We start from the raw sequence: 18418 nt of genomic DNA, 5'->3' as shown, positions 1-18418 counted from the left end.
TCGTAAATGACAAGAAAAAAAGTTAAGTAAATGATTAGTTGCTCATTTCATTATTTGTAAGATAAAATATTTTTATAATTTATTTTCTTTTTGTTAGCAATTTTGCTTAAGTTTAAAATTAATCTTAAAATTGCTTTTTTTTTTATTGCCTATATGTGAAAGCACTTTGTTTAAAATGAAACATAAAATTTTAAAAATTTTTTGTTTTTGTAAGGAACAGTTAAATTATTGATAAAATTTGACTTTACACTCAGTAAATAAAGCTCTTGACTTATTTTATCTTCGTACTATTTAAAATTTTTTTTTGTTTAATAAGTAAACAAGAGTTATTTAAGTTCTTAAATAAAGTTTAATTTCGTAAAACATAAAAGTAAAATTTCAGAGTTGCAAAACTTTTATTAATAACAATAAATTTATGTTTAGTTAAACTAAAATTAGTTTTAAATTAATTTTTTACTTTAAAACTCAATTCTTAATGGTTAAAAAAAAAAGTGTGAAAAAACAATAATTATAAACGAATTTTGTATGACAAAACATAAAGTTTATGCTTCACTTCAATATTTGATTTGTAATAATAGTTGCGGATTTTAACATAACCACAAACAGTAGCAAGCATTAAAAATATATTTTTAAGTTCGTTTCAATTATTTAGGCAAATTGATAAAATATCAGCTTTTTTTAATGGCATTTACTGGCAAACTTTTATACTAAAATGTTTTATAGCTAAAAAAAGTACGCTCTATTCAGTTACGCTGTTCAAAAACAACATAAAACAAAAGAATATTTAATTGGTAGCTTAAAATTTAAACATAAACAACTTAATATGTTTTCGTTAAATTATTTTTTAACAGTAGTTGCTAACAAATAGTAAAGTAACAAGTTAATAATAAAGTTGGTATAGTAACAAATTAATTACCTTTTTTAACCTTTGTACCAGCTACTTGTGTTGTAAAATATAACAAAAAAAATACAGTTAAGTTACAGGGAAATTACACGTTTTATTATTTTCTCTTTTTTTGGCACTTATAAAAAGTAGAAATGATTTTTTTACATTCCTTTTTGATAGTAAGTATATTTTATTGCACAGAATCAAAATGCAAAATAAGCAAATTAATATTATGATATAAAAAGAAACCGTTTCCTTCCTTTTGTAGAAAAATATTTATTATTTTTGTTTTTGTTTTACTAGGACTTTCAAAATATTTTATAAGCATAAAACAAGCCAATATATTAGCAATTTTAAATTTGTATAAATTTAAAATTTTGATTTATTTTTAAAGCGTACTAAATTGTAGTATAAGCTTATAAAAATAGAGTCGTAAATGACTTTAAAATTTATGAAAAAGTTACCTAAGTTTTAATTTTTAAAGAATTTCTTCAACTCAATAGTTCTAATTCATGTAAATTTCATTAGATAGTTTTTACTAAACAACACTAAATACAATATCTATATTTTATTTCTTACTTATTTCTTATTATTTTCTATTACTTACTACTAACTAACGTAATACTTACGTTCTAAAACTGGACATTGTAACAAAGTTAAATATCATTTATTTTTATAAATGACTACATTAGTATTAAGAGATACTTAATGTTAAAAATATTTCTTAAAAAATTATATATTTCCTAACCAATTTCTACTTTGCCTTATTTCCTGTTCAAGGAAAAAATATTTTATTTCTACATTAAGTAAAAACGAGCTTTCATAAACAGAAATTGATTTGTTCACTGTAAAATTTTAGATTGATTTTAGATTACTTTGATTACTAAAACGAACCAAACATTGTAATATTTTCAAATTAATTTTAATTTGTCATGTAGTTTTGATACCTGGAACAAAATATGTATACAGCTCTGTGCTGTTCAAATAACAAGGTCCACAAGAAATATGAAAATTACCGGCTAGCTTCAAATGTATACTCATTTGTGTTTGCGAGAATTTGTGGGTAATTCAACCTCATTTTAATTTCTGCATATATTTTGCTCCAACGTGATAAATATGAACTATTTTATCATCTTAAAGTTAAAAAGAAAGAGATTTAAATGCAACAATTTTATTTATATTCCTTGAATTAATTTTGAACTTGTAAAAATTATCTAAGATCAACTAGTAGTGTAATTTTTAACTAGTCTAATAATATTATGACAATAAAATCACACTTATTGAACAAAGCTTTACATTGGTACAAAAATAAAATAAAATTTATAATGAGCACAGATAACAATTTGAGCAGCAGTTCAGTTTTGTTTGATTAAAATGTGAAACTGAACATTGTCACAAAGTCTAAACTATTTCATTTCCTTATTAATAATTGCAACAATAAAAAGTGAATTCCATTGTAATATGTAAACCTTTAAAGAATATGTATTTTCTTTTCAATCTAAACTTTGGCTCATTTTTTGATAAAAATCGTAATTAATTAATATGCGTAAAATTTAGATAGTTAACTATATATATAAATAAATTATTACAACATTTTCTGTAATGTATAAAATTATTTAAAACCAGTTCAAAAAATAAAAATAAAGGTGTACAGTTCATCTTTACACTAATTAAAATTTACATGTTTAGTTTAACAGTAAAAAAAGCTTTTGGTAATGACTTTTTCAATAAGAAACTATTTGTAAAGATTGAAACTAATAACAAAAGTTTTGTAAATGTTATGTACGGCTTTTTACCACTAAAAATTCTACAAATGTTAAAACTACTATTACTGTAAAGCTGGCTGTAAATTTATAATCTGAATTGGTTGTCAGGAGCTACGGATTTTTTTAATATTACGTCAGTATTTTTAAAAATAAAATAATAAGTTTTACTTGTTTATTTTAACATACAGGTATAAAACACTCTGTTTCGTATAATTAACTTAAACTTAAAATATAATGTTCTATGCTTTACTTTAACTTAAATAAGTTGTTAGTTTTATACAGTCTGTAATAAAAAGAAACAGAATAATTATTTATTTATGAGATATATTGATAAAAATATATTCATAAATTTATTAATTTTACTGGACAACATGTTTCTAAATAAAAATTCGTTTTATAAATTACAACTTTCCACTATTTTTACCTACAACAAGACATTTCAAGCAGGGTATCAAGCTGATATAACAAAAAATAACTTAATTTACAATAACAAATAGAGCTATATACAAAATTTTAAACCATACAATATAATTAAACAAAAGAAGTTTAACAGTTTAGTTTAATCAAACATACTTTTTGTATACTGGCAACATATAATTATGTTAGCACTAAAATTTAAGACAAACTTAAACAAATTTCAAAAATAAGTATATTAATTTCATAGGACAGCATTTTTCGAAATGAATATGCGTTTGGTAAATGACTATTTATCTATTGTTTTTATCTATTACAAGATATTTCAAGCAGAAATTAAGATGATATAAGAAAAAAAAATTATCTGAAAGAGCTATATACAACATTCTAAACCATAAACAAAACAGTATAAAAAGAAGCATAATATTTTTCTTTAATCTAACATATTTTTTGTATACTGGCAAAATAGAATTATGTTAGCAGTTGAATTAAAAACAAACTAAATAAAACAAAAGTTTATTCACTTTTCTCTTAGTTTTCTAACTGATTTTAGTTAAGCAAAATCGAAACTGTTATCAAATTTACCAGAGTTATCCTAACTATGGCGAGGTCAATTTAAAAGTGTAAAAGGTTTTTTGCTTAAATAAACCTCAACAGTTTTTGATTACTATATTTCTGTAAAGTTTATGATACAGTTTTAAACATATAAATTATGTTTATAGCTTCTTTGAAAATAAAACTGAAAGTTTTTTAATTTTTAAGTGTTTTTAATTTACCTATTTTTGCGGTTATTAATAGTTTTTTATATTTCTATAACCACAAACACTCGTATACACTTAAGAATATATGTATAAATACACATCTTAAACATTTGGTGATCTTCTCATATGTTTTCACTTTTTTTAAAAGGTTTTAGCCGCTACAAATAGCAATAAATTAAGTTTTACGAATGTAATATTAAAAAAATGTTAGGTGTCTTGTAGAATTTTCCGAGTGTTTTGTTTTACAAACCAACTAACACAATTGTTTGTCAAAAGATCATTAGATAGTATGGTCCTGTAATGATAATACTATTTATAAATATAAGCTTTTAACATGGGTAGCTGTCAGATTTTCACGCGCGCTCAAAATTGCACGAGCAGAGAATTTTGCGAGGAGACATTTTTGCACGGGTTCAACTTTAATTTATTTTTCATTTTTAATTAAATATTTCTTTTGATTTTTTTTAAATGTATACTTTTTTTATTAATCAAACTAGTTTTTTATTGAAATTAATATCATTTTTTTTTACCATCACATCTTTAACCTTTACCCTCGGTCAGTAGCTTTTTTTTAGTCAATTTTTTTATTTGTAAATTTTTCTTGTTATTTTAAAAGCTCTTCTCTAAAACTCATTAGTATATAATAATTAAAAATAAAAGGGTTTTTTTTATTCTTTTAACAATTCTTAATTTTTTTTTTATCATACTGCGTGTAATATACTTTCATTAAATTAATTCCAGTAAAACATCATACTATTCTAATTAGAAAAAAACTAAATTTATTACAAAATTTTAATGTCTTCTTTATAAAACTAATACTTATTAAACACTTTTATATTTTATTTCATTTATAAACTATGGTGTTTTAGACTAATTGACATAAAAAAAAAACAAACAGTATACACGTTTGGTTCAACTTTGACCATCTTTTACCATTCTAAAATTTAAAAAAAAAGTATTTAAGCCTAAAAAATATCTGAGAATACATTTTCTTGTTACAAAAATTTTAATTTTGGAAACCACTAGAAATGCGTTTATTCCAAAGAAAAGTGTACAACGTGTATTTAAATATTAACATGTTTCAACTCAATTTATTTTTTACTTATTGTTATCTAATAGCTTCATTGTGTTACTAAACTTTATTTAAACTTAAATTCATATTAGCATGTTTAGTAAAATAAATTTTAGTTATACAAAAAATTAGTTAAACTTAGTTATATAAATATGAAAGTTATGTTAAAAGAAAAATACAAGTAAGCTAGCAATTTAAAAGTAAAACGAAACAATATTTTATAGAATATAAAAACAAGTATTTTCTACAGTAATAAAATCTCTGATAAAGATTATATAATTTATAAAAGTATATTCACAATATATAAATCTGACTTGTATTAACATATTTTTAATTTACAATTTTTCAGAAGTTCTTTAATATGTTTATTACTTTTGTAGTAATGCTCGTTTAAACATACAAATTCTATATTAAAACAACTATTTTTTACATAGTTTATAAAATTTTAATTAAAGTTAACTAAAAATAGATCTAAGTTAATAAATGACTTTAAAATCTATGAAAAAGTTACCTAAGTTTTTATTTTTAAAGAATTTCTTCAACTCAATAGTTCTAATTCATGTAAATTTCATTAGATAGTTTTTACTAAACAACACTATATACAATATCTATTATTTTATTTCTTATATTAATATTTTAGTTTATATGACTAACTTGCACTTCAGTAAGTCATTTAAATTATTTTAAATGGCATGAAATTTTCAAAGACAAACTGTTTTATGAATTAATTGAATAGTATAAGTATTCAGTTCAAGTGAAAATTTTTAAGTAAAGCATTTATGAAGATATTATCTTATAATACATTACCATTTTTATGAAAAACAATGTACAGATTCCTAACAGATGGCTCTGTGATTTTTGTAATATAGAACAAAATTTGAATTCGGCAATGCGCCGTTCGAAAAAACCCATTTTTCTTCTCATTTTGTAGCTTAATTGAAATGAGTTTGAAATATATACCTAACTATGTTTTTGCGAATTTGTGTGTTTTACTTAAACGTCAGCTTAGTTTCCCCACGAGTTTTAATTTAAATAAAACAAAACATTAATGGGAGTATTTTGAAATTCTACTTATTTTATAAATTTCGTATTATAAATTCTTCTAAAACTCAATTATTTAGTTTTTATTTATTGAATATACTTTTATTGAGCAACATAGAAATTAAAAAAAAAGTGTTTATCTCTCACAAAACTTATCAAAATTAATTAAAATCATCTGATAGGGTTTTCCTAAAAAAGTACTTTTCTAAAAGTACTATTATATAACAAAACTTTTTCTATTAAGTTTTTTGTTTTAATGTTAAACTGAAATTAAATTAAATACGTAATTTAAAAATATTTTCTAAAGACTTTAATAAATTATGTTAACTTTATGTTAACAAAAAGCCGCTCACTAGTTTTATCCTTCAAAAATTGTTGCAGTTTTATAAACATTATTAAGAAAACACTAATACTTACTACTAGCTAAAACTGGATATTGTAACAAAATTAAATATCATTTATATATATATATATATGACTACATTAGTATTAAGAGATACTTAATGTTAAAAATATTTCTTAATAAATTATATATTTCCTATTCAATTTCTACTTTGCCTTATTTCCTGTTCAAGGAAAAAATATTTTATTTCTTCATTAAGTAAAAGCGAGCTTTTATAAACAGAAAATTATTTGTACACTGTAAAAAAAATTTTTAGATGGATTTTAGATTACTTTGATTACTAAAATGAACCAAACATTGTAATATTTTCAAATTAATTTAAATTTGTCATGTAGTTTTGATATCTGGAACAAAATATGTATACAGCTCTGTGCTGTTCAAAATAACATGGTCAACAATGAAACTGAAAATTACCGGCTAGCTTCAAACGTATACTTATTTGTGTTTGCGAGAATTTGTGGGTAATTCAACCTCATTTTAATTTCTGCATATATTTTGCTCCAACTTGATAAATATGAACTATTTTATCATCTTAACGTTAAAAAGAAAGAGATTTAAATGCAACAATTTTATTTATATTCCTTAAATTAATTTTGAACTTGTAAAAATTATCTAAGATCAACTAGTAGTATAATTTTTAACTAGTCTAATAATATTATGACAATAAATTCACACTTGTTGAACAAAGCTTTACATTGGTAAAAAAAATAAAATAAAATTTATAATAAGCACAGATAACAATTTGAGCAGCAATTAAGTTTTGTTTAATTAAAATGTGAAACTGAACATTGTCACAAAGTCTAAACTATTTCATTTCCTTATTAATAATTGCAACAATAATAAGTGAATTCCATTGTAATATGTAAACCTTTAGAGAATATGTATTTCCTTTTCAATTTAAACTTTGGCTTACTTTCTGTTCAAAAAATGAAGTTATTTCTACAGCTTAAGATAGCTTTTTTTTTAAATAATATATTCAAATAGATTTATGCAAGTTATATATTTTATTCGCGACTGGTTTCGTGGCAAAAGATTGCGACCTTTTCAAGTAAAAAATAAAATATTAAATGGTATATTGTAATTTTTTTTTGAATTTTAAGTTGCCTCAAGAGATAGTCATTAAATACCAAAAAAATATTTAGACTTAGCTTTATTATTTATAAGCATTTTTTTCTACCTTCAAAAAAAAATATTTTGTAAAAGTCAACTTTTTTTTGCTAATAATATATTAAATTATAAAAAAGGTAAAAACTTTATTGGTATAAAACAAATGTTGAAAATACAAACATATTTTACTAAAAACAGCATTAATTTTTGCTGACAACTTTAGAAGATTTATTTTTTACCTTACTTAAAAACATAAAACTAAATTAATCAAAAACTTTTTTTTGGTATAAGAACTATTTTATGCATACATACATTAAAATTAAAACGTTTACATGGCTGCAAAACTATTTATTAATTACAAAACTCTTAGGAAAAATTTTGAAATACAAGTATGCCTCTAATATAACCAAGCTATTTGAAGCTGAAGCTATGTCTATGCATAGGCACTTACAACCTTAAAAAAACTTTCAAGTAGAGATGCAACAGTTGAAAACTTTCAATAATATTATGGTTTTTTGCTAGAGTAGTTTTTTATCAAACTTACTTATTGCCTATAAGTAGATTAAATATTAAACAAAACTATACTCTAAATGTTATCAAAACAAGAACTTTTCATAGTAGTATACTAAAAACTAACATAATATTTGCGTTTAAAGCAGGGTTAATTTTCTAAAGCATCAAGTTTAAAAAAATAATAGTTTTGTCTTAATGTTTTAATTTAAATCATTAGTTAAAGCAGAATTAACACATTAATAAGTTAAAGATTAAAACACCGAATATTATATTTATTTAAAGTTATGCTAAACTTACATTTTTTCACTTTTTATGATTAAACTTTTTTTGTATGGTTTGTTGAAAAAAATAATATATTGTTTTATACATTAAAAAAAAAAAACAATTTCTACGTGGCAAGTTTAATACTTAATTTAAACTAGAAATAAATACTAAATATTTATAATTAAGTTTTACTTAACATACCCACAAATGTATATAAATCGTTTGTTTACCTAAAGAAAATTCATTTTGCTACTATGTATTGGTTCATGTATCTAATTAGTGTTCCACATCTTTGAACGGCTTATAGCCGCATAAAAAATACACAAAAGTCAAGTAGTTTTGATATTTTAAAGTGATATTTAAAAGTACAAGATTAACATAACTAGACTATTTTTAAATCGAAGCTTTGTATATAAATATGAATTTAGGCCTTGAAAAAATTTTACAAAAAAGTGATGTATTAACTCAAAAAATTTTATAATATGTTTGCTAAAGAAGTATTAAATTGAAAAATAAAATTATAAATTTATGATAGATACAGTATTTTAGAACATAAAAAAATTGTTCTGGCACTTAGTAGATTAACAATTAAACAAAACAATACTCTATAAATTATCAAAATCAGTATATCTTCTTAAATAAAAGTCGATTACGTTTTTACTCCCTTTACCATCTACTGTTGTTGTAAAAGAGAATAGAACTTAAGTTAGATAACCGCTTAATTGCGCGCTTCTTTTTTTTTTTTAGATTTTGGAGCTAATAGGAAATACAATATTTTCATACGTTTTTGCCTTTTGTTAGCAACATTGCTTAAGTTTAAACTCAATTATAGAAAAACCATAATTAAAATACATATAATAGATAACAAATATAATTACAATGTTACCATAAATGGATCAAACAGAGTATGGCAATGAAAGAATTGTTTATATTGACTGAAACTGATATTTAAAATTAAACATTTTTTATTTATTTTATTGTCATTTCTAAATTAATTACACTTAACCTTAAGAATAAACAGTCAAGGAAATCAAAAGAACAATGTTTTGTGTTAAACTGTGGTTAACGTTATAAAACTGTTTATGAAGTAACTATTTTAGTTATAAAAATGATACTAATAAGTAGTTTTATACAGTTCAAAACGCAAATTCGTATATCGATCTTTCTGTTTTATTTTTTCTTTATAAATAAGCGACTAAAAGTCGTTTAAAAATTATTTTGCTATACAAAAAAGCTAAACTAATCATAAAAATCGAATTTACTTTTATATATAAAGTGTTTCCTTCCTTTTGTGTTGAAAAACAACACATTCTAGTTTTATTTCTCAGCTAGAATTTGCTTTGGATTTTAGAATTATAAAACAAGTCATTCATAATTTTTAAATTTGAACTTAAATTTTTGTTTACTAAGGTAATTAAATAATCATCAAGTAATAATAAAATTATTAAGATTTACCTTTAATTATTTTCTATAAGTACTTTGTTACAGCTTTTAAACAAACTTTATAAACTAAACTTACTCATAAGTTATGTAAACAATCGAATCAATAGAAGAAGAATAAAACTTGGTTGTAATATAACACAAATAATGGGAAATGCACTTATGTAATACTTAATAAACATTAATTGTTGCTGACAAGCAAAGAATATTGATATTTTTAGCCAAGTCGTTATAACTTGAAAACTTTGCTTTAATAACAACTTTTTTATGCAAAACAAAAAACATAAAAACAACTTTTAGTTGGCTGCAAACACAATACTAAAAAAAATGAATGAGAACAAGATTACTTCAACTAAAGTATTTAAAATAAAAACCTTTGAGCTTTGGATATAAGTGCAAATTTAAAATTGTAAAATTAGCATACAAATTAGACAAGTATCAATTAAAAATGCATTTTGTTAAATGTATTCTAGCATATTTGCTTAAATATTTTTTAGTTGCGGAAGCAAAATTAAATAATAATTATAACAACAAATTTGTTATATTTAATTATTAATTTAACTATTATAAGTTTGAAAGTTACATTAAAAATTGTTTAAGCAAACGGTAGTTTAAGAAATAAATGAAACAATGTTTTAAAATATATCAAAACAAATCGTTACACAGTGAAATTCTAATAAAAAACTCTAATAAAGTAACAAACTTACTCCCTTTTTTATTTTTTTTTTTAACCTTGGTAGTTGTAATCTGTAAGAGATTTTTTTAAATTTATTTGGATATTTTAAGATATTAGGTTTGATAAGCCCACATTTGACTGTTCAGTCAGATGTGGGTTTAGAGGTTTAGAGGAAACTAAATTGAATTAATACTAGTTAAGAACAAAAACTATTATGAATTAAAACGAATAAAAATATTTTACTTCTTTTTAATATATTCATAGCTTAACTTTCTTTTGGAATTCAAAAATTTTCATAAAGAGAGAACGCTGGTTAAATAGAAATATGTTTAGTTTTAGCCAAACAAATCAGTTTATACTAGAAAAACATCGTCACCGATGTACAAATAAGTGGCTTTTAGTGTTGCAAGTACTGAACTGATCTAGTTTATTTTGCACCATTTAGATAAAAAATAAGATATAATTTAAAGTTTTGTTGACGCAATAACTTTAAATTAAGCATTTATAACTGAACAACACATTAATGATTATTTATTTGTAGCTTTGTAAAAATAACTTTTACGTCTTGAATAAAATGGTAAACTTTACTGAAATTCAACTATAATATTCAAAGTTTTTGACAATATTTAGCTGATAAAAGTATAGTATGACTAGCATTTTAGTGCATAAGTCTAGATAAGTAAAAACTATCAACTAATTTTATCTAAACTAATTACTTTTACAAAAACACTTTAGTAACTTTTTATACATTATAGAACTGTATCGGATTTAGTGCTAAAATATTTCATACAATAAAAAGATTATATTAAATGCTGACAATAGTTTAAAACACGATTTATATTAAAGGTAGTTCTCATACATACATATGTTAAGAATAACAAAAACAATAAGAATTTAATTAAAAAAAAAGGTCTTTATTTAAAACTTTTCAACACTTAACCTAAGGAAAACTAAACATTACACTATTGAGGCATATTTTTATCTTTGTAGATTATAAAATTTTTATAAACGGAAGTTACCTAAACTAACTTTTGTTAACTTAAAACTTGTTCAACTATTAAACAAAAAACTATTCGACTATTGTAAAAAACATTAATTTTTTAAGCTAACTAAAACTACTGAAAATTAAACCTAAAATAAATTTTTTTCATAACTTTATATATTTTTTTCAACTTTAGCTATATATAAATGTTTTTACATACTTTTAATATTTAAACAAGTATTTACTAATTGAATTTTAAGCTTTTTTTACAATACAACGTTAAATAAAGAGGAGAAAAGTGTGTGTAAAACAAAAATATTAACATTTAAGTTTGATGAATATTTTTCTATTATAATAAATACTCATCGTAAAATAAAAATCAACTAGTTATTTTTAAAGTAATATTTATTAGTATTTTCTACAAAATCTTATAACTTAACAAAGTCGAAACCTAGAAACTGTATTTACATTTTAGTTCTACAAGTAAATCAGACTCTATAAAATCTTTTTTTTTAATTACAACCGTGTATAATTTATTTTCAAGCATATTATTTATTACAATAATAAAGTTATTGAATTGCTATAAAATATAAGAGTATCATTTAAATTATCGTCATACTTTGAATATAATCACGCTTGAATGTAAAATTGCTAAAATTGTAGTGTAATTTTAAATGTAGTTATATCGTTTAGATTAGCAGTAGTTCAATACATAAATGAAAAGTAATTAGTCTTAAAACAGCAAAATATCCATATTATTTTTTTTAATTTACTAATTTATATAATTTTATCTTTCACTGTAAATGTAAGCAAACTTAGTATATAGTTTCTGTCAGCTATAATACAGAAAACTTTAATTTATTTTTATTTGCTTGTTTTTTTGCGTCTATCTTACTGAGTAAAGTAAATGTTATTTTTTATTAATCTCCGTATGTTTTAGTTACTATTAAATCTTTGTTATAAACCTAAATATTAGAAACTGTATTTACGTAAGTTTTAGATGTATTCACTAATTTGATTTACATTAAATGAAGACCTTAAATTCTTTAAACTAGAATAAATAAATTACCGAAAGTAGTTTAAGTTGCTTTTAATATAATTTTTGATGTTCAAAAAATGAGTTTTAATACCTAATGGTGACTTTTTACATTAACTGAGCTGCTGTTAGTTTTTTATACCTTTATTTTAATGTTTTCGCAATAAATTTTTATATATAACTTTCAACATATAAACAATATTGTATGAAATTTTTTTAAATACTGACACAAATTTTAATGACTTTTTTATTTAATACTAAAAAACTTGCAAAGTTCTTGTTAATTACTGCTCTCTTTCCTAACACAGACAAAAACTAAAGCAATTCTACCAGGGTTTCCCAAAGTGGGAAAAGTGGCCCCCTTGGAGGCGATGACAGATACTAAAGGGGCTACGAGCAGCTAACAAGTAAGTTTGATTACCATTACAGATACACAAGGGTCTATGAGCATTAAAGGAGCCACAAGGGGCCATGAGGTCATAACTTAAAACTTATACTAGATATTCTAGAGTTTCGGATGAAGAGCAAAAAAAGTATTAGGTGTTTTTACTGGTAGTTTAGAAACTTACACTAGATATTCTCGAGTTTATAAAATCTTATTAAGAACCATTGTGGTACGAATAATTGCAAAGTTAAGTATTTGAACGACAATGAATTGCTAAAAAAAAAAATTCTTTAAAGTATTAAAAAATTATAATAAATTTTGGTCATATTTATATCTTTTTTAACGTTTTTAAATAAATTAATTTATTGTTAAAATAATGTATACTAATCTTTGTGCCGAATTAAATAGTTAATACTTTAATAAACTAGTAAAATTTAGTTTAATTTAGATTAAAGTATAAAGTATACAAGTATTCAAAAACACTGTCAAATAAATATCTACTTGCTTACTTATCTTTGTATAAAGAAATTAATTTAAATAGACATAAAATTAAATTAAGTTAGTAACTTACTTTAGATTTGTTAACTACAAAATTTATTTTTTTAGTTAACAAATCTAAATTAAGTTACTAACTTAACTTTATGTTTGTCCATTTAAATTATTTTTTTTAGTCTTTAAAAAGTGTAAGTAAACTTTATATAAAAATTTTTCTTACACACTAGCTTTAAATACATTTAGTTTAGAAAAATAGTATCAGTTAGAACATTAAAAAGCATATATTAGTTTACCTGTAACAAAACTAAACAGTAAAATTGTTAGTTTAGACTATTTAATTATCCAAAACTTTTTAATAAATTAGTTACCATGTAATTATAAACACAGAATGCTTTAAGTTCAGTTGTCTGTATGATTTCATTACATCGTGTTAGTATTCAATACTAAAATATTTTTTATCAAGAAAAGTACCAAAATGAGCTATGAAAAAGGTATTAACTTCATAATAATAGTTCTGGATTATTGTGTTTAGAATTGAGTTTGTAAACGGCAATGTACCATTGAAAAAAAAAACCTAACAGTGTTATACTTTGAGCTAGCTTTAAAATATATTTTTAATCTTCGCAAGAATTTGTGTGATTTACTTAAACGTCGTTTTAGTTTTTGCATGCAATTCGTTCAAATCTAAATAAAAACTCAAATGTAAACTAATTTATCACCTTAATGTTAAAATGTATGCAGAAAGTAAAAACTTTTTTTTTTCTATTCATTGAAATCAAACTTATGAAAATTATCTAAGATCAACTAACAACGTTTTGCTAAAAAACTTATTTTCTTACATAAATATTTAGTTATCAGACTTTTCATATGAAGTTTTATATTGGTACAACATACTAAATAATAAATAAATAGAATAAGTGAGCTATATATTATTTTTTATGCCAAATCAAATATTTCAACAAAAATCAGCATATTAGTATTGATAAATATAATTAGTTTATAAATTAATAAGTTTATTAAGATAAGATTACTTTCTACAAAATATAACACCTACAGTCTAAAACTGCAACTTGTAACAAAGTTCAAAATATTTGATTTCCTTATATTTGACTAAATAACAAACTGGTGGTTAATGTTAAAAAACGTTTTTTTAAGGAAAGTATATTTTACCTTTAACATCAACTTTGCTCTACTTCCTGTTCAAAGAAAAATTGAAGTTAATTCTTCAGTTAGTAAAAGCAAACTTTTATACATGTTTATTTTATACCTGACAAAGTTTTCAAAGGTTTTCTTGTAAAAAGTGTTGTATTAACTCTAATAGTTTAATTTTGCTTAAACTTGGAACGTGAGCTGTTATACTAAGAAATATTCATTAGAAGCAAGATAATAACAAGATTATAATTCATTAATGATATATATCGAATAAAGTACTATTAATAAAATTAATTTATTTAAGTAAACTATTAAACTTTATAATACAAACTTATCACTTTAAAACGAGACATTTCAAATATAATTTCGATCTTATTTGATAAAAACTAAATATACAACTATACATATAAAATATATTTGTATAAAACTTTTATTCATATGCACAAATTAAAAATGCCGCATAGAAATTTCTGATGCTGTTTTGCTATATTATTATGTAAACTTAAATAGTTACATTTAGCAGATTATATTTGAAATTAAAAAGAAAACTAAACATTTTCCTTGTTATTTACGGTATATTGCCACATTAAGTCATTTTTCTATCGAATTCAAAAGAGCTATCTTAACTATAACTTTATAAATTTTAAAGGTTTTTGCATATAATAATCCTAACACTTCATAATAATTCAAAAATTATAAAATCTGCAAACAGTTTAGTTCAATATTTAGCTTATATAATATTTTTTTACATTTTAAATTGTTATGAGACACCTTTTCTTATAAGCTAAATTTTAACCAAAACAATTTTAACATAATTTTTTTTAATCACAAACACTCGTGTACAGCTTACAGCATATATAAAAAAACATTAAATATTTGGTTGTGAATTTTATTGAATTTATTTTGATTTTTAAGCGGCATACTGCCGCTACAAATAATTTTGAACAAAATTTTACATACTATAAATTAAAAAAAGTACTTTTTTAGTTTATATCATTTTTAGTTATTATAATAGATTGTAAATAGAAATATGAGATTTTATTTTATTTTACTTTAAACATTTTTAATTTTATACAAATCCTTAAAAAACAGTGTAGTTGTTATATATGCTTGAAGAGACTTTTGCAGAAAAAAAAACTTCGTGCAAAATTCACCTTTTGTGTAAAAATGATTTTGTGAAAAAATGTCGCTTCGTGCAAAAGTGTTTTCGTGAAAAGTGTCGCTTCGTGCATGTTTTTTTTTTAAAGTTTAGTTGTTCCCACAATTTTTTTTCCTAACTTGTTTATTGTAAAAATTTAATTTAAGTTTATTATAATTGTTAGATAACATAATAAATTAAACATTTATCATACAATTAAAAAAGTACAACTTTCTAAAATAACTGATCGTGGCAGTCTAACTATTAGCATTCTGATTGCTGAAACAACAACTAATATTTGAAAAAATTCAACGAAAATTGCAAGCGGCCTAGTAACGTTCAAAACTTGAAGATAGATTATTATCGAAAATGTTTGTAAATGTGATTATTTTATATGATTTTACCTGTTTTTTTATTACATATTATACATTATATATATGTTATTATCCAATGATTTGTGTTTGTCCATGGAAATTTTTGATAAACTATTTATCTATAGTGAATTTTTTAACCATAATGTGTTAAATGCAAGTAAATCTTACTAATACCTGCTCACTAATAATTTTTAAAAAATAAAATTTTAAACAAAATAAAAACAACGTTTAGCCAAATTTAACTTCAAGTTGAAAAGATCAGAAACTAGAATATTAATTAAAAGATTAAGGAACCTTAAAACTTTATATAGCATTAGCTTCAAATAACTTGCACTTTATTAGAATTTCACAAATAAAACTATTAGAATAATTTTAAAGGATTTTACTTAACAAAACTTAATATTAAATTTATTGCTTTGTTTAAACTTTTTTTTTAACTTTTATGATGATTGTGTGCTTTAGTGAATTTCTATTTTTATATACATCTTTAAGGTGACATTATTTTATAATACATTGATTAATAAAATAAACTAAGCTTTATAATACTTTCATATTAATATTAATTTTAATTTTCTTGTAGTTATGACATCTAGAACAAAATATGCGGCACAGTGCCGTTTAAAATATCTTCCCACTACCATGAAATCAACTCAAACTACAGTCTAGCTTTAAATATGTACATACTTTTGTTTGCTTAAACTTGTGGTTAATTCAACGTCACTTTAGTTTTTGCATAAATCTGTGCTCGAATTTGATAAAACTTCAAATTTGAACTATTCTATTATCTTAATGCTAAAACATTTAAATACGAAACGTTTGTTCATGTTCTTTGAACTAGTTTTGAACTAATTTATAAAATTAATCTAAAATTAACTAATAGTATATTTTTTAACTAGCTATTTACTTTAGCTGTTAACACTTTATAATCACACTTTTCGAACAATTTTTTACATTGGTATAGTAAACAAATTAAAAAAATAAAAAAGACATATAATAAGCACAAATAACATTTTGAGCAGCGTATCAGTTTTGTTCGATAAATTTCGCTTTGATACTGAGCAGTTTCTTAAGATAATTTTGTTTGCTACAAGTTAGTATAATACTTACAGTCTAAAACTGCACACTGTTACAAAGTTCAAACTATTTGATTTCCTTATAAATGACATTAATAATATTAAGAGAATTTCATTCTTAAATGTAAGTTTTTAAAAACGTGTATTTTCACTTCACTTTCAACTTTGCCTCACTTCCTGTTTAAAGTGAAATTGAAGTTATTTTAACACCTAGTAAAAGAAACTTTTCAGACAGAATATATTTGTTTTTATAAACTTTCCAAAAGAGTTTCAGATTTTTTCGTATAATATACTGTTAAACTTTCGAGTGGTACAAACTAACTTAAACTTAAATCATGCATTACTTAAACTAAAAAAAATTATATAGTTTATATAATTCTGTAAAATAAAATTATGACTTACTAATGATATATGTTAACAATTCTATTAATTTGTTATAATCAATATTGTAAGTTAGTTTATTTTATGAGACAACATACTTATGAATAAACAAGCGTTATTAAATAAACACTTTTTTTAAAGTTTTATTAGTTTAAAACAAAATATTTCAATCAGAATTTTAAGCTGATATAAAATATGAAATTATCTTTTATGCAATGTTTAACCAATAAACAATGTTTATTATTTCTTTAAAAGGTTATAGAAAATCTTAAAACTAAAACTTATATATTTGTTAAAACTTTATTAAAACTTTTTTACTATTATTAAAAGTATTATATACTTTTAAAACCACAAACACTCGTAATCAATTTACATATATATTAAAAATAAAATTTTATTTTAGCGTGAAACTCCTCGTTGTAACACTTGTTTTTTTAACTGCATTTAGCCGCTAAAAACAATAGTGAATTGAATTTTACGAATTTTTTATTTAAAAATTATGCAAACTAAACTTTTCTTTAAACAGTAAATTGTCAAAAATTAGTTATATAATATAATCGTGTACTGTAATAGTAATTGTTATTATAAATATTAACTTACAGCATGTATAAAAAATCACTTAATTTACAATAATATTCTAAAACTTCGGTTAAATAATGTAAAAAAATACAATACTATTTTACTTTAAATAAATAAATTGTGTCAAAGGTATCATTGAAGTTCTAAACGATTCGTTAAATTCCGAGTAACAATCAATGTAAACTTTAACTAGAATTTTTAAATCTTTCAACAGTAATTGCTGATAAATGTTTTCATCCAAATTCACTCCTACCTAAAAAAATTTAGTTTTACATTGTTGTGAAAGATTAGAAAAATAAGCTTTTTTTTTGTCAAAAGAAAATTGAGAGGTTAATAGAAAATCCATAGATTGTTTGATTGTTTTGAATACCTTTTTCTTAAATAGTTAAATAGTTTTTACACTTAACTTGCACTTCTTGTAAAAATTTTTACAAAATTATTCTCACAAAAATTGAATTATTTTTGAAAGGTTACAAATGC

Source organism: Thalia democratica, chromosome 9 (assembly GCF_965202585.1).
Source record: "Thalia democratica chromosome 9, ktThaDemo2.hap1.1, whole genome shotgun sequence".
Lineage (NCBI taxonomy): Eukaryota > Metazoa > Chordata > Thaliacea > Salpida > Salpidae > Thalia > Thalia democratica.
Note: the sequence above shows the minus strand (reverse complement) of the source record.